This window comes from Elaeis guineensis, chromosome 11, assembly GCF_000442705.2.
Source record: "Elaeis guineensis isolate ETL-2024a chromosome 11, EG11, whole genome shotgun sequence".
Lineage (NCBI taxonomy): Eukaryota > Viridiplantae > Streptophyta > Magnoliopsida > Arecales > Arecaceae > Elaeis > Elaeis guineensis.
Window position 1 is genome coordinate 92,448,885 of NC_026003.2, and position 18,162 is coordinate 92,467,046.

Genomic DNA, 18,162 nt, shown 5'->3' on the forward strand with positions numbered 1-18,162 from the left:
ATAAAAAAATATTTTGGAGAATATAGGCTTTCTAAATAAAAAAGATGGGATTGGCAAAGCCTCCCTCTATCATGTTTACGATTAAGTATTCATATATGAAAGGATTTTTGAAGGATATTTTTTTAATATAGTAGAAATAAAAGAGCATTTCAATGTAGAATCTTGCAACTCTCCAAGTATTTCTATGGTCGGTTTTGTTATAATCTTAATACGACAATATTAATAATAATGATGATAAAAAACAGCATCTTCATAAAAACATAATTGAGAAAACTAATATTTTTATTAATAATATTTTGAAAAATTAATAATGTTTAAGAATATATTAATGTATTATTTAAATAAAATTTTAATAAAACTAATAAAAATATTTATTAAAAAAATAAATTTTATATACTAATAAAATATATATTATTGTTTAAAAAATTATATAGATAACAAAAATAATTCTTTTAGGATGTTATATCTTTTAAATAAAAGATGTATCCCGCACATTGTGTGGGTTGCATACTAGTTATATTCTATTTTATCTATCTTATATTAAATTTCAAAAGATTAGAGGAAGGAGGAAAATTACACCATGTACATTGTTGGGTTACGGTGGTATGTATCTAAAATAAAGATTCAACTATGCCGAGCCCTTCATTCATTTAATAGGATATTGTTAATATATATTAATATGTTATTATATGGTTCTTTATTATATTTATTTTATTATTATATCTATTTTATAGAATGTTAAGGGCCAAAAAAGGGAAAAAAAGAAAAAAAAGGTAATGCAGATGTTAAATTACTGGTAGCCTCAACACCCGGAGAGCTGCTAACGCATCGGCTGCGAGGTCTTGGGCATGTCAATGTAACCAGAATTTGGCTCTGTGACGGGTCATGGTAACTGCTTGGTTGGGTGGCAGCCCGGCGGCCTTGGTGGCAATTTTCTGCTGCCCCAGACACCGGTTCGACACCGACCTCCCTGTGCAGCGGTTCGCTTGCCGTAGGATAAAGATCGAACGGCAAGGAACAGAAGGTAACACCCACCGCACCGATATGAAATTCGGCAACCCGGAACAGATTTCTTCCCGCGATTCGGACCCAAGCGGCAGGCCAACTTCTCTCTGTTCGCGTGGGGTGAGCGAGCAGAACGACCGAGGGAGAGAGAGTGAGAGGAGGAGCGGACGAGAGCGAGAGAGGAGTCCTCCTCTCTGTCCTCTTCGGCATCGTCGCAGCGTCGTCGCCTTTTGATTCCGAGCGACTTCGGGTATTTCCCCCTTGTTCGCCCTCTCTTCCCCTCCCCCTTTCTCCATGCTCGAACACGGAAGCCGGAACAACGAACAACCGTAGAAAGTCTCGTTCCTTTTCTTGAATGATCGCAATAGGGCTTCTTTGAAGCTTCAGAGGCTTCGGGCACAATTTGGCTTGTTTTCCTTTAAAATCCCTTTCCTTGGTGGTAGTTGCCGCCATACTTTCGATTGTCCGTTTGCTTGGGTTCTTCAAGATTACGTGCAACATGGTTGGGGCCTTCAGATTAGATCAAGTGGCTTGTTTTCTGATGCCCTCAGGCATCAGTGTCGGAGCTTTTTGCTCGCAGAACTGTTTTTAGTGAGAAAGGGTCAGATAGGGTTCTTTTATCTTTTTTGTGTGCTTAAGCTAAGTCTCCCCATGTGGTAGGGTTTAGGGATTTATCCATTTTGCATCAAAATTTGAACTTTGCACTCTTCTCCTGCCGCATCAGGGCAGAACCGATATTGACCTCGGCACATCTCTGTGTACGGAGACTGTGAATGGTGGCGCCTTCCTCTGGGTGAAGGGTAAGCTATGTCCTTTAATCCTTTGCTTATGTGCATCGACATGGGAGTATGTGATTCTGATATTTTAACTCCAAAGTCTTGTCCTTTGTATGAAAAATTCTACGATCCATGTCTGATTTCGTTAACATTGTCATACATATTAATGCCAATGTTAAAGTAGTCAGCTAGCCACCTTAACTCTCCTCCCATAACTTAAAATATAAAGTATTATGATCAAATAAACATTTTATCCTCGTGTTGGTACCAAAATTAAATATGGAGGACCACTAAAGTTTCAGCTGAAAAATTGACCTTGATTATTTGGCTTAAAATATACACTCTAAGCAGTTATTTAGCTATTCAAAATTTGAAGGCTTATGTGAGTTGGAAATGAATGTTACTGTAAGATGGGCATATAATAAACCATTTTCTTTTTTTTTTCTTCCCTAACACCTTGTTTTCCTCGTTTGTCTTAAAGTTTATATTGCAGTCAACTGCTTTTTACTATCATTTTTTTATTAGAGGAAAAATGAAAGCCATGCATGCTGAAAAAGTATGAATATTGGTATGAACTGAAGGAGGTGAAGTTTAGCGGTTCAGATGTTCAGTATATAGAGAAGAGCTGGAGTGAGAACAATAGAATCCATGGTACATTATCAGTTCACAATAGAACAATGGTAGGCTTATTCTTTAAAATTTAATATTATAAGCCGAGAATGGTTATTCCTTCGAAATTGAATCTTGGATTGTTGGCTATTGCCATATTTATTAACAAGACTATCGAGATTATTTTGAGGGGGACACGGCCTTGTTTGTTGTCTTACTTGAAAGAATTATCTGTATATTGGAGATGTATCGATCTCTGCATATAAACAGGTGTACCTATTTATAATGAACATGATGTGCAAGACTATTTCCAAGAATTTTGGCATATCAGGTGTTTAGTTGGGTAGTTGTTTAGCTGCATTATGAATCATGAATGCATTTATGGATGCCCTGAACGACCCTTGTCTCTATTTTCTGAGGACTGCAAGAGAGATGCCTCTTTAAGCTGTATTTTATTCCCTAAGAGGGATTTTTATATCTTTTATATTTTGAATGTCCATCCCCATCATGTACTTGGATATCAGGTCAAAGGACATGGATTTTCTGCTGTCCTTTATCATATCAGTATCCAGTTTTATTTCTTATGCAATAGCAACACTCAAATATTTATTTTGTTGAATGGTTTGATGGTGCTGAATGATAATTGCTTTAATTTGTTGTCGAGTAGACATGCTTGAGTAAATATCCCACATGAAAAGATACATTATAATGGTTATTTTTTTGGTTTGAATAGATTGCCTAAACAATAATTTTCTAGCAATGAGTTTTTAATGCAATGAGATCATATACTGGTTAAATATTTCTTGTTCACTGAGATTCTTAGTGTATCATGTAACAAGGTTTGAGTAGGGAAGGTTTATCAGGCCATTTAAAGTGAGGTCCTGGTAACATTCATAATGTCCTTGATGAGATTTTAATATCTTAAATGTTGCTTGTGTGTTAGAACATTGGCATGGTGTGTTACAAATTCAACTATATGTAATTTCTCATTGTTCGATGGTAAGGAAATTAGAAAAGTTCAGGAGGAACCACAGCCAACTGAATGGCTATGCATTTTGGTATGAACGTAAAGAAAACTGAACTAATCTTACTACCAAATGCTGCCTCAAATGCATGTTTATTTTATTCTTTTTTGACTTTTGAAAGTTTGACGAGGGATTTGGATCCTTGACTGCCTTTTTAATCCAATTCAATTATTCATTTTTACTATTGATGTTAGTCTTACTGCTATTCTAGTGCTTGTTGCTGCTTAAATCTCTGCTATGAATGGCCAGCAATCCACATTTTTCTGGGGCACATGTAGCATACATAACTCTTTAATTCTCTTGCCATTTTAATGATGTACCATCTTGTCAATCTAAATGAATTTGCCCCCCTTTTGTTTGTTTGGTCTTTTTTCTGTTGCATGAACATAATACTGTGTTATTTTATTTTGTAAAGCCCCTTAGGCCTGCAGTGGTCAGGTCCACAGTTCCACCTCAAAATTTTGGTCCACCAATGCCTATGCAGGCGAGAATATATTTCTCTGCTGGAATTTCAGATATGTTGCTATATGCTGAATTCCCTTCATTATATCTAAAAGCATGCTATTATGAGGATGTTGCAGTTTAGGCCTGTGGTTCCAGCTCAACAAATGCATCAGTTCATCCCAGCAGCCTCTCAGCATTCCGACCTGTTGGACAAGGTGTTCATGGTTCAAATTTTGGAATGCCTTCTAATCAAAGTCAACAACCTGCACACCATTTACCTCCAAGATCAGGCCCAGCAACATCACAGTCTTCACAAGCAATTCCAATGCCATATGTTCTGCCAAGCAGGCCTATGACATCTGGGACACTGCAGCCCCAGCAAAATCCTCAGATGCCTAACAGTCATCTGCCTAATTTAGGTGGCTTAAGAATGCCTCTTTCTTCATCTTATACAGTAAGATCTCTGATATCCATATTCTGGAGTTGCCGCTAACATATTGCTCCTTTTTTCTTTTTGCTTTTGTTAGCTTTGGTTATGTGACTTTGTGCTAATACATGACTGCAGTTTACGATGTCTTATGGCCAGCCACAACATACTATCAATATCCCATCCCAATATCAACCAGCATCCCAGGTGCAAGCACCCATTACACCTGCAGTCGGACAACCTTGGTCTACACCTGGGACTCAGAATGTACCTCTTGTTACACCTTTAGTGCAGGTTGCTGCACAATCTTCAGCTGTGGCAGGCACAGTTGCTGTGAGAATCTTCCGTACTTTTAATTACTTTGCATGAAAATGTTCCCTCCAAATTCATGTTGATCATGGAGCTTGCTTGCAGCTTTCTTCTCTCCTTCTGAAAAATCGAGACAACAAATGCACAACCTAGCTCTGCTGAACAGGCCTTTTCTGATTGGCAAGTGCACACATCTGATGATGGAAAAAGTATATTTTTAATGGACATTCATACTTCCATGGCATTCTTTTCCTTCCGGCGTTTTCAGATCTCGCATTCTTTTGCTTTTGGCTTTTGGTTTTATTATAAATGTAGGCAGCGGCTGATGTAATTTCTACATCTTTCATTGGCTCATTTGTATCTTTGTCCCCCTACTGTGTTGGACCATTTTTTCTTATTCTGATTCAGCTGCAACATTTAATTATTTAGACATTATTACAATAAGAAGACCAGACAGTCTAGCTAGGAGAAGCCCTTTGAGTTGATGACACCTATTGAGGTAAGTCATACTATTGGATGTCTAGATGTAATGACTCTACTTCCTCTTCCTTTGCTATCATACTAGTGGTTGCCATTATGGTTCCTTTCATTAATGCTGCAGTTATAAGTTATAACTGTACTAGTGTTGATCAAATTTGTTTTATGTGGATTCTCTGTTTCTTTGCATGTTCTTCTACTGGTCTGTAGATGTCTTTTGGCACGTCTGGAGCAAAAAAATGACTGCTCTATATGGTCATTTTGAAGACGGGGTTTCAGTTTTCTCAAGGCAGCCAATGATTGCTGAATTCTTTCTTACATCAAGGGGCCTGCCGTTTTGTAATTTTAGTGGTGGTGGGTGTGATCTGTAGAAAACATGAAGTAACAAAACATGATTCATTTCCTCTGTATATTTGGATAATTTGGAGTGAATTTTTGTTGCTTTTAACGCTTAAGGGTTGTCACTTGCTGAACTGCTCACTCAATGAAATCTTTAATTGACACCAACAACAGAAATTCCATAGCATAGTTCTTCCCATACTATTGTACCACAGGTTTTATATGATTTTGTTTTGTCAATTGTTGACTTTTTTTTTTTAATTGTGGACTATGGTATTATCAATGTTGTATACCTGTTTTACATGATAGCATGGTTGCAAGTATTGGATACAGTAAATTCTCAAAAAGCGCATGCAACATGGAAGGTATATGATGGTGACATGAATCTGTATCCTAATTACTATGATCCAGCTGATATGCTTAATTATTTCAAAACAATTTGTTGCAGTATGATGAATGACTTGATTTCAATCACAGTAAGTTTTTTCTATCATCCTAGATCTCACTTTCACTATCACATTCTAATTTACTTTGAATTGCATGGGCAAGATTGATACTGATGACAAACACAGATATTGGGTAAAATGATACTGACTTGCTACAGATACTGAAGCTTCTATCTCAAACTTCGGTGTTTCTAAATTTGTTCATTATGATACAACTTTGTGAGTTCTTTATTTATGTAAATGGCATACCTGATGACAATTGAAGATTTTACTATGAGCATTAATTCTAGTCTCATATGAATACCCAAATGCTGTGTAAAGTTTCTGCTGTCAATCATGAGCTGTGATTTCAGGACCCATCAAGTGCTGTGGCACAGATGTCACAAGCATTTAGTCACTTGCTTATGATGTTTCTGAACTCGTTGGTTTGACTCTTTACTCTGCAAAGGGCACTCTTTTCATTTCTTCCCCTTCTGTATGAAGCATACATTCACCTATTTCTGTCGTGAAATTATTTGTCCTATTTGGCTCATAATGGTGATCCATGTAATGGCGTAATTTTGATTTCCTCAATGTTGATTCATTTGACATCAATACTTTCTTAAGGTTGCTCATGGGTACTTGATTTGTATAGTCACAAGAGAGGTATGATATGTTATGTGGTGCATGTTCATTGCAATATTTCTTGGTCAGATTAAGTTAGACTGTATTCATTATTCTGTTTGTCTGTCAATATCACCTGTGAGATGCATTCTGCACATTTTTAGTTGAGGCTTTCTGCCTGCATTTTATTGTAAACAAGAGTATTTTGCACCATTGAGTCTTGTTGCATTAAATTGTGTTACTTTACATGCATAAGCATGTTGTTTCAAGTTTCAGCAAAATGTTAATTACTTGATATTGTGCGCGATGTTTTTAGTAGAACCTTATGATCAAATTAATTGTTATATAACTAAGTCACATTTCTGCCTGCTGCTTTGTGAAGCTTGGTACTATATTTGTGGGTGCATTCTGGTTTATTTGCTGCTTATTGTGGATGGCTGAGTCATCATCATCATTATGATTATTATTATTATTGTTGTTGTTATTATATATAGTTCCTCATTGTGAAACTCAGGTAGTCAAGTTGTTTTACTGAAGCTTTAACTCCAAATCCTATCAGAGAGATTGTATTATGTATATCTCATCAATGTCGTAGAGTATTGAGAATTCTAATTAGTTCATTGATTTGGGACAAAGCCAAGCGATACATATGATAGACGAAGGAAGTGCCCACCTTGCAGAAGGGCGTGTGCCCTGTAGTTTTTCAGTTGCAAACTCCTTGAAGTCTTAGCCCTGAGTTTTGAAGCAACAAGCAACGGCTTTCACTGTTGCTCGTTAGCGCAACTGTTTTGAAGTTGAGGAAGGCAAGTTTGATCAGGGATGGAATATATGACAAAGGTGGAATGTTGTAGTGTATCTATTAATCAGTCGTGTCATGTAGGTCCGAGTCAGAAATCAAATTGCTTTGATTGAAAAAATAAATAAATAAATAAATACATACATTACATGTATACATATGTATACATCTATATACATACATCTATATATATACATCTATACATCTATGCATACATTTATATACATACATCTATATATATATATATATATATATATATATATATATATATATATATATATATATATGTATACATGTATACATATACATATACATGTATACATATACATATACATGTATACATATACATATACATGTATACATATACATATACATGTATACATGTATACATGTATACATGTATACATGTATAGATGTATACATGTATACATGTATAGATGTATACATGTATACATATAGATATATGTATGTATGTATGTATATGTGTACATACATACATACGTACGTACGTATGTATATATACATACGTACGTACGTATGTATGTATGTACACATATACATACATACATATATATATATGTATATGTATATGTATATGTATATATGTGTGTGTGTGTGTATGTATGTATGTATGTGTATATCTATACATACATACATGTATGTATGTATGTGTATACACATACATACATACCTATATGTACATACATACATACATGCATGCATATATATATATATGTATGTATGTATGTACACATACATACATACATATATCTATAGATATATATATATATAGATGTATATATATGTATGCATATATACATATATGTATAGATGTGTATACATCTATATATATATGTGTGTGTGTGTGTGTGTGTGCATATATATATATATATATATATAGATGCATATATATGTGTGCATATACATACATACATATAGATGTATATGCATCTATATATATATATATATATGCACACATATATATACATCTATACATACATACATACATATATATATGTATAGATGTATATATATATGCACACATGTATGTATGTATGTATGTATGTATGTATGTGTGTGTGTGTGTGTGTGTGTATGTATGTGTGTGTGTGTGTGTGTGTGTGTGTACACACATACACACATACATATATATAGATATATATATATGTATAGATGTATATATATGTGTGCATATATATATATAGATGCATATACATCTATATATATATATATATCTAGATGTATATATATGCATACATATATATATCTATACATATATATATATTTGTATAGGACTTGCGAACTATCATAAACTTGTGGCTCCATCCCACACACATATCACTGCTTCCATGCATACGCGCGTGGTCCGGGTCAATTTTGGTATCAGAGCCAAGTTGTGTCGTGGAGGGGATCTGACGATTTTTACCTTAGCCATCTGTGATCGCCGTTTGGTTGTGCAAGTATCCCCATGTTAGCTGTGAGGAAAGGCATAAAAAAGGGTCAATCTAGTCGCTTGATTGTTTTGTGTTGTCCCCATGGTTGGTATTCTTAGATCTTTTGCCTAACTTTTTAGAACTGATATTGATCTATAACTTATTTATGCTTATAAAATCCTCGTAAAAGCAAAATGAATAAAAAACTTGTAACTATTGAGGAGTTAGAAGATAGTTCAGATGTTTATAGTATAGAACTTAAAATAAAAACTTCAGTTGACTCTTTTGGTAATATAAAAATAGATGTAAAATGAATAGCTAGATTAATTGTAGAAGACATATTTAGCACATATTTAGATGTAAATACTTAAAAGTAGCTGATGTTCAAATAGATAGGGAACTGCTTAGTGCAGACTTCGATTCTATTAAAAATCAAAAAAAAAAGTATGGTTTTATAAAATCTATAATAATAAACAACGAAGTTTTATAAGAGAAGTTTGGTTTGTCCAAATGAGAACTGAAGAAAGAGATATTTTTTTCTTTGACCGGTTTACAAAGTGTTATCCTAAAGGTCTTGAAAATATAAACCTTAGATTTCAGGAGTTTGGAATTGAGGTTTTTTCTCAAAACTGGGTGATATCTCCATCTAGAAAAAAAAAAGCAAATATTCAGCCAACAAGATGCCAAAAGTCTGCTAAAAATTTTATTGAAGATCTAAAAGTTATCCTAAAACCTTGTAAGCCAATGACTGTTCCAAAGAAAATAAGCACCAGTCTGCAGAAGGTAATAACTAAGGATCATAAAGAAACTCCTGTAGTAAAACATTTGGATCAGATTGAAATACTTCCATCCAAACCAAACTCTATACTCAACCCCTTAGACGGACAGATTGAAGAATACAAATTAAATCCTCTTTACTCTCTAAAAACTCTAGATCAGCCTACTTTTATAGAATCTCCTTTATTTTCTAAAATCAAGAGGAGTTGTAGATCTGAAGAAAATTTCAAAAGTCTATGCTTCTCTAAGAAGAAGGATGATTGTTTATCTGATGATAAGATCAGAGGACAAAAGGAAAGGGTCTTTGAGTTTAAAACTCATTATTTTAAATCTACCTGTGATAATTTACAAATCAAAATTCCTCGATTAAATAATCCTAAACTAAGCTTTAGAGTGACATTTAGAAATCAATATGAACAACAAAAGGTTCTAGATAAAAGAGAATTAAGTAACCTTTATTATCAATATGAACCTAGCAGAAATTATGACAAAAGAGCTAGAAAAATCCCTAAAAAGGAGAATGAAAAGGATCTTATCAGGCTATATTCTGCAATTTCTCTAAATAAGGAACAAGAAATTGAACATGATGATCATCAATGTTTTAAAAAGAAAAGCATTTTAGAAGTTTATACTAGAGAAAATATGATCTTAGTTTTAGCCAGAGATGAACAATTTATAGCTGAAATGTCAATTTTTCTATGAGAAAAAAGAGATTAAAATCTCTCCTAAACCAAGAAAAGAAGCAAGGAGCCGATAATGAAGAAGTTGAGAAGGATAAAATCTCCAAATCAGCTGATAGAAAATCCCATCTAGAAGATCTATTAAAAGAAAAAGCTTTGATGAAAAGAGAAATAGTCATACTTAAAGAAAAGTTAAAATTCTTTGAAGAAACTCCTGACAAAAGGTTAAGAGTATCTCAGCATATCTTAGACATCATTTCAGAAGATTTTGTAGAATCTATTGAAAGATATGTAAAACAAAAATGATTTTGTGAGATTTTATTTAAACTAAAAGGAGGATTTCAGTTTAAACAAATAGCTTTAATTGATTTAGGGACTGATGTAAACTATATCAAAGAAGGACTTGTTCCCTTCAGATATTTTGAAAAATCAACTCACAAAGTCCAAACAGCTAATGGAGGAGAACTTAAGGTAGAATATAAGATCCCTGAAGTTCATGTTTGTGTTGGGAAAACATGCATTCAAACCTCATTTTTACTTGTAAAAAATCTTACACAAGGTGTAATTTTAGGAAATCCTTTTTTAATCCTAATACAACCCTTTACTGTTACTGAAAAAAGAATTATCTTTTCTATAAAGGGTAAAAGAGTTAGATTCAGATTTTGCTCAAAATCAGAAGAGGCTTTTCTTAACCAACTAGAGAAAGCCATTAAAGGTAAAGAAAAATTTTTAGGTGAAATATCTTATGAAATAAAAAATATGAGGATTCAAAGAATCTTATCTAGTAAAAAATTTCAAGAAAAATCTTTAACATTAGAAAATTAATTTAAAGAAAATGTTTGTTCAAAACTATTCAGCCTTCTGGTATAGGAAGAAGCATCAGATTAGCCTACCTTATATTCCTGATTTTCATGAAGACAAGATCCCTACAAAAGCTAGATCCATTCAGATGAATAAAAGGCTTCTAGAAATTTGTAAGGAAGAAATTAAAACCCTATTAGAAAAAGGCTTGATTAGGAAAAGTTCTTCACCATGGAGTTGTGCAGCCTTTTATATTGAAAATGCAGCAGAAAAAGAAAGAGGGTTACTTGGATTAGTAATTAATTATAAACCTTTAAATAAAGTTTTTTAGTGGATAAGATCTCTTATACCTAATAAGTAAGACTTAATTAAAAGGATTCAAGGATCTAGGATATACTCTAAATTTGATATGAAATCGGAATTTTGGCAGATATAAATTAAAAAAGAAGATAGATATAAAACTGCTTTTATCACACCCTTTGGCTATTATGAATGGAATGTAATGTCTTTTGGATTGAAAAATGTTCCCTCTGAATTTCAAAAATCATGAATGAAATCTTCCTTACACTAATTTTTAATTGTATATATAGACGATGTACTTTTCTTCTCAGAAAATATAAATCAACACTGAAAACACTTGAACATCTTCTATAAAGTAATAATTTAAAATTGATTAGTAATTTCAGCAAGAAAAATAAAACTCTTTCAAACTGAGATTCAATTCTTAGGCTTCAAAATAAAATTTGATCAAATCTCTCCTATAAATAGAGTCATTTAATTGGCTGATAAATTTTTAGATGAAATTAAAGATTAAAGGCAATTACAAAGATTTTTAGGATGTTTAAGTTATGTTGCCGATTTTTATGAATTTCTTGCTAAAGATAGAAAAATTCTAACTGATCGACTCAGAAAAAATCCACCATTATGGAATGAGCACCATGCAATGGCGGTAAGAAAAATCAGTGAAAAGGTAAGACGTCTTCCCTATTTAAATATTGTCCATCAAGATGCCTCCAAAATTGTAGAAATCGATGCATCTGATATAGGATATGGAGGTATTTGAAACAAAGAATAGATGACAAAGAAAATCTGGTAAGATTTACTTTTGGTACATGGAATGATACCTAGAGAAACTACACCATAAAAAAAAAATCCTTGCAATTGTTAAGGTAATATCAAAATTTTAAGGAGATTTATTAAATCAATAATTTTTTTTACGAATTGCTTGTAAAGCAGCTAAAGATATTCTACAAAAAGATGTTGAAAATTTAATATCTAAACAAATATTTGCTAGATGACAAGCAATTCTTTCTGTATTTGATTTTAACATTGAATACGTTAAAGGAGAAACAAATTCTCTTCTTGACTTTTTATCTCGTAAATTTTTATAGGGGAAAATTCTGAAAGGAATAATCAAGTCAGAAGGACTGCTCTCAAGAATTTTTTTATTTTATTTTATAATCCGGGGCTACCATTCGAATCATATAATCTAATTAACTGGATATGAAAAACTCATCTCTTAAACTAAAAGGACTTTTGAAATGCCTTGACAGCCCTTGCTGATCATATGATAAAAAAAAATTATCTTTGATGATGATAAGAGAGCAGATAAAACTAGTAAGAGAACAATCAAGACAAACAACTCCTGAATTGATCACTCTCTATCAGATCTATAATCTAGTAGAGACGCCAACAATGGTTAAGCTAAAAAGACTTGATTGTTGGAAAAAGGCTCAAGAAGCTCTGAATCCTGAATTGCTTGATGATATTCTTCATAGGACAACTCAGCCCAATGAACTAAAAGATTTGCTTGAAGGACTACATATGTTTCTTATAAATGGATGGGATTATCCTAAGCTGTATCTACCACTATTTAATATCTTTGCCAAAAAGGAAGAAGTTCGAGCGCTATATAAGGTATTGGTCCAAATAGTATCTGTGGATCTCTTTTCAAGCCTACATATGTTTCCAACAGTAGTTAGTGAAGTTCTTTATGAAGTAGGAAGAAAGTTTCATAATTTATTGAAAGTTGAAATCTTTAGTGGCATTGAAAATAGAGAAATTAGAACAGTAATACATCATTTTCAAATCTATGAGATCAGTAGCTATAAGGAGGAAGAAGACTTTATTGTGATAATTGACAGACAAAAGAAAGAAAGAACTAAAAGTTTTTGATCTCAAAATATATCAAGCAAAATGTTATTTACAAGTCTATTGGGAGGCTCAAAAGAAAAAGACTCAACAATGCTGGTCAGATGGAAGGATTTGGGTAGCTACATCAATCTATATAAAAACAAAAGAAGCAATAGAAGAAGCTTGGGGTAGGATATGGGAACCTTTGCTGAATATCGAAAACTATCTCAAAGAAGTTCAAGACAAATTTTGGCATCAAGAAGATATTTTGCAAAATCTAGGACAAGACTATCAACTTGACGATCGTGTAATCTTTGAAGATCTGGCATCTCTTATTTTTGAAGATCTGGCATCTCCTGTCTTTGAAGATCTGGCATCTTCTGTTCTCGACCAATTTACTCCAGACAGTTGAGCTTTGAAAAAAAAAAGAAAAAAGAAAAGAAAAATATTTTTCTACCAATCCTTCTACCAAAATCTTGATAGAAAATTTTTTTTGTAGGTACAATTTTGTGGTTCTTTCATTAGCCACTTCAAAAGACCATACTATGTCTACACTAACAATCACGACTATTGATCTCGAAGCCGGTTTAATTCTCAAAGATGGTTCATCTTTAAAAGTCGGTTTACGTTAAGATTCAAAGATGACAAGCAAGTTACAAGAAGATTTCTGACATCACTACTATTCATCTATAGGAAGATTTCTGACATTGTACAAAGACAACAAGACGATATAGGAAATCGGACTTAAAGCCAATTAAGTTTCGACTTCGGTTTTGACTTCTACAAGCTTTCGAATTTCAAACCAAATGAAATCCGCCGGACTCCAAACTGATTGAAGTCCGCATATTTTCTTGTCTATAAATAAAGAGAAAGGCCTTCGTCCCAGGCATCAATCGAGCACGGGAGAAAGGCTGAGAGAGGTATTTCGGTTCTGAGTAGCAGAGTCCCTCTTCTTTCTTCTCCTCTCCTCTCTTCTCTTCTCCTCTTGTCTTCTTCCCTTTAATCTTCTTCCTTTCCGCTCATCTTCTCTATAGATCTCCTTTCCTCCTAATCCTACTCCATCTGCTTTCTTCATAGCAGACATTTTCACTGAAGGCTTTGGCTTCTCCGCATAAACAAAGCCTCTTCTCTGCCTCTTCACATGTCACTTCATTAAAATAACCTCTCCACATCCCATCTCTTGAGAGAGCCTCCATCATTTTTCTTTTTGTTTATTTATCATCTTCCACTCTTCTTTTGTTTCTTCCACATAAACAATGTCTCCTCTCATCTTTCTTCCGTTAAAAAACTCCAGCATCCCTTCTACTCTCCATTTCTTCCATTAAAATATTCCACCCTCTTCCTTCTTCCACAGATTCCTCCACATAAAATCTTGTTTCTCTGTCATTTAGCTTTGTAATCCATGTGAGTTTGTAAATAAGTGTTTACTCATGTATTAGTATATATTAGTTTTTATGGTGTGTATTTAAGTTTGCTTAAGCTTGATTAGTGTACATAAAGCTTATACGGTTTGTATTTCAGTTTCTACAAATCCCATGTAAGTGTGTTTTTGTAAATAAAGTCCATTTTTCTTTCATATTACTGCTTTTAATTATGTTTTAAGCTTTCTTTATATTTTAAGCTTTCTTATATTACTGTTCATAGTACTGTAGCTAATTACTGTAGTATATGCATTGTGCAGTACTGTAGCAGAAACACTGTATAATATTGTTGCGAACTGTAGCATGTTACTGTAGCACGACGGTAAACCACTCGAATACTACCAAGGTTGTGAAGTAAACAACGGATCAGTCTTAAGGATAAATAACCTTAAGATTGGTAGAGATTGTGAAGTAAACAACGGATCAATCAGGATAAACAACCAAAATACCATCTGTAACATGCTATAAGGTTGTACTAAAAATATAGTACAATCTATCGTACAATTGTGCTGTAAAGCAACAGCATAATTATATGCTATCGGATTAGCGAATGTACTTTATTTAAATTTTGCTTTTAAGCTTATGCTTATTTCTTTTATTCTTTATATTAAGCAGTTTTATTTTATTTCAAGCTTTGTTTTTATTTCAAGTTTTACTTACTGTACTTATGTTTATTTATCCTTATTTAAGCTTTGTTTCTTTCTGTTAGTCTTGCTCTTACTTATCTTATTTAAGTTTTACTTGTCTCACTTATAATTTTAAATTCGCTAATCGAGCATAGTTTATAGCTTAAAGTTTACAAGTTTACAGTAATTTATTCAGTAGTTTAGTAGTTTATTTACTGTATTTATGTTTATTTGCTTTGCTAGTTTACTTATAGTTTTAATCCTTCGTAGCTTTCAGCCTAGTCTATTTTATGTTGGATAGTTTTAGTTTTAATTATTTTAATCATTCGAAGTTTAGTTTATAGTTCATAACTTATGTTTTCTAGTTTACATCTGGTTATTAGTTTATGTTTCAACTTGTGTTCTCTTATATTAGCTTAGATCGTGCTCTAATTCGCCTTAGTTTATATTTTCTTACTTTAGCCTTCCATTAGTCTGTGTCTTAGTCTATATTTTCATCTTTTTAAGTTAAACTTAAGTAATCTGTCAGTGTGCTTGTTGTGTGTTCTGTCTGTATCTGTATGCTTGATCTTCTTAACTCAATCATAATCCATTTTGCTTTTACACTCTTGGGTTCTGGACTGTAAGTTATATGGTGCATGCGGGCAGTATCGTATACCTCATATTTTGTCTATCTATTTACTGCTTCCATATGTACGTACGTGGCTTGTTCGTCTATCCATTTACTACTACATGTACGCATGTGGTTTGTTCGTCTATCTATTTACTGCTTCTACGTGTACGCACGTGGCTTTTACTGATGTGTCACACTGTTATGACAAATTACTGCTGAGTCACTTATTACTGTGTGATACTTTCGCCTCGTGGTTATCGGGGTTCCTGATTTGCATCAAGAGAGTCTGTTAGGACTTGTGAACAATCATAAACCTGTGGCTCCGTCCCACGCACATACCACTGCTTCCATGCGTACGCGTGTGGTTTGGGTTAATTCTAGTATCAAAGCCAAGTTATGCCAGAGAGGGGATCTGATGATTTTTACTTTAGCCATCTACGGTCGCCGTTCGGTCGTGCAAGTATACCCGTGTTAGCCATGAGGAAAGGCGTGAAAAAGGGTCAATCTAGTTGCTTGACTATTTTGTGTCATCCCTATGGCTGGTATCTTTAGATCTCTTAACTTCTGAGAACTGATATTGATTTGTAACCTATCTGTGCTAAAGATAACTTATTTGTGCTTATAAAATGCCTCATAAAAGCAAAATGAATAAAAATCTAGTAACTGTTGAGGAGTTAATTAGTAGTCTAGATGTTTATTTTATAGAACTTAAGATAAAAACTTAGTTTGATTCTTTAGGCAATATAGAAATAGATTAGCTAGACTAGTTAAGGTAGATATATTTAGCACATATTTAGATAATAAGTAGCTGATTCTCTCAAAATAATAAAATAGATGAAGATCTTGAAGCCTTTGATGTGGAGGACTGGGTGGAAGATGATGTAGAAGATGATATAGAATCCATTTACTCTGAAGATATAGAAGAAGAAGTATTTTCCCCAGATGTACTTGAAGAAACTGATAGAGAAAATAAAGAATGATTCTTTAATTATTATCTTCGGGATCTTGAAAGAATAGAATCTAGACTAAAAAATCTTGGGATAAAGAAATTCTTTAAGACGGAGAAAACCTCACCATTCAACTTGAAAAATACTGAGCTTCAGAAATCTACCTGCATTCAAACCATGTCTTTAAATAAATCTTCTGTAACTTTGAGAGAGTTAGAAAATAGTCCAAATAGTTATAGTATAAAACCTATTATAGATATTTCACATAATTAGATGGAAAAGTAAAAAATTAAAATAAAAAAAATTAGCTAGGTTAGTTATAGAAAGTCCATATGGGCCTTATCTTGACTCTAATATAATAGAAGTAGCCGAATTTTCTATAAATAAAGAACTACTAAAAGAAGATTTTGATTCTAAAGAAAACAAAGATAAAAAAGACTGGTTCTTTGAAACTTACAATAAAAGGGAAAGAAATTTTATTAGAGAAATATGGTTCAGTCAGATGAGGATTGAAGAGAGATACATTTTCTTCTTTGGCTGGTTCGATAAGTGTTATATCAAAGGCCTTGAGGAAGCTAGTCCTGAAATGCAAGAAACTGTGATTAAAAGGATTGCTGAATCATGGAAATTTTGTGGAAGCTTTAAAGCTGAACTTGTTTTCAAGACAATTCAGGTTCAAAAAGAAAAGAATACCAGTTTAATTAAGGTTTCTACCAATGATTTTGATCAAATCTCTAAAGTAGAAACTCTTTCTAATAAAACCTCTAAACATCTAGATCAGGTTGAGGAACAATAAAATTGTATGGATTATTTCCTCAACTTTAAAGAAACACAGACTGATAGCTTTCTAGAGGATAAAGAGAATCTGAATTTGATTAGGATCATTCATTAGTAAAGGTTGATGATTTTTTCATAACGATCGATCTTATATCCAATCTCCTAGGAGTCGAAACTGAAAATGATTCATTTAAAGAATCTGATAAAATCTTGATCAAAGAAAACCCTTCCGATGAAATCATTGAGATTGTTCATAGTCCTGACCCTGATACTAAAATTAATTTGAACTTTATATCTTTATTAAAACCCTCTGAGTCAAGTCCAGACATCAGTCAGTTGAAGGTATCGATCGAAAATTACAATAAGATCGTTGAAGAAGAATATTTGGATCTAACTGAGGTACCTCCAACACCCGACATTTTAGAAGCACAATTAGAAAAGGAATTCTTAGAAGAAATCATATTGAATTAAGCTGATGAAATTCTTTCTGACGAAACTCTTGAAAAAATTGTTTCTATATTTGATCTGTGCGATTTAAAGATCAGGTCAGACCCTTTACCTGCTTTGAAATCTTTGAACCAGCTTACCTTGAATCCGTCATCTTCATCTAGTAGGTCTATATTAATCCCTTTATATAAAGAAATTCATGAAACCTCATGCTTCTCTAAGGATAAAGGAATTAGTAATCTTCTAGAAAT

General features: G+C 33.2%; 1 pseudogene; it reads left to right on the forward strand.

The window, feature by feature from the left end:
- The first annotated feature begins 885 nt into the window (after window positions 1-885).
- LOC105061123 (pre-mRNA-processing protein 40A-like) overlaps window positions 886-18,162 on the forward strand; it is a 42,441-nt pseudogene continuing 25,164 nt past the window's right edge.